Source organism: Impatiens glandulifera, chromosome 9 (genome assembly GCF_907164915.1).
Source record: "Impatiens glandulifera chromosome 9, dImpGla2.1, whole genome shotgun sequence".
In the NCBI taxonomy this organism is placed as follows: Eukaryota; Viridiplantae; Streptophyta; class Magnoliopsida; order Ericales; family Balsaminaceae; genus Impatiens; species Impatiens glandulifera.
In genome coordinates this window covers 5,129,744-5,130,068 of record NC_061870.1, presented here as the reverse complement: position 1 = coordinate 5,130,068, position 325 = coordinate 5,129,744, and positions in this window count along the sequence as shown.

Sequence of the window (325 nt, the reverse complement as noted above, 5' to 3'; positions counted from 1 at the left end):
TGTAAATTATGGTGAATATGAGTGTGTTGTATTCAAGAGAACAAAGTCAATTCGAACCCCTTTATCAAGTAAAACAAGCAATGCGTTGCTCGTATGCACATAATCCCTAACACGCGATAGACGCTCAATTTACCCATTCACATTGTAAAACATGTAGAAAAGGATGAGTAAAATAAGAATGAGTTATTTTATTAAAATCCTAAGTGTCATGGATAAAATCACAAACTCAAGTCATAAAATAAAATAAGAATAGAAAGCAAGCACCCCTCATCCTTTCGTTACAATGTCGCTCATTTATCTTCATAAGGAGATTTACATTTCAAGC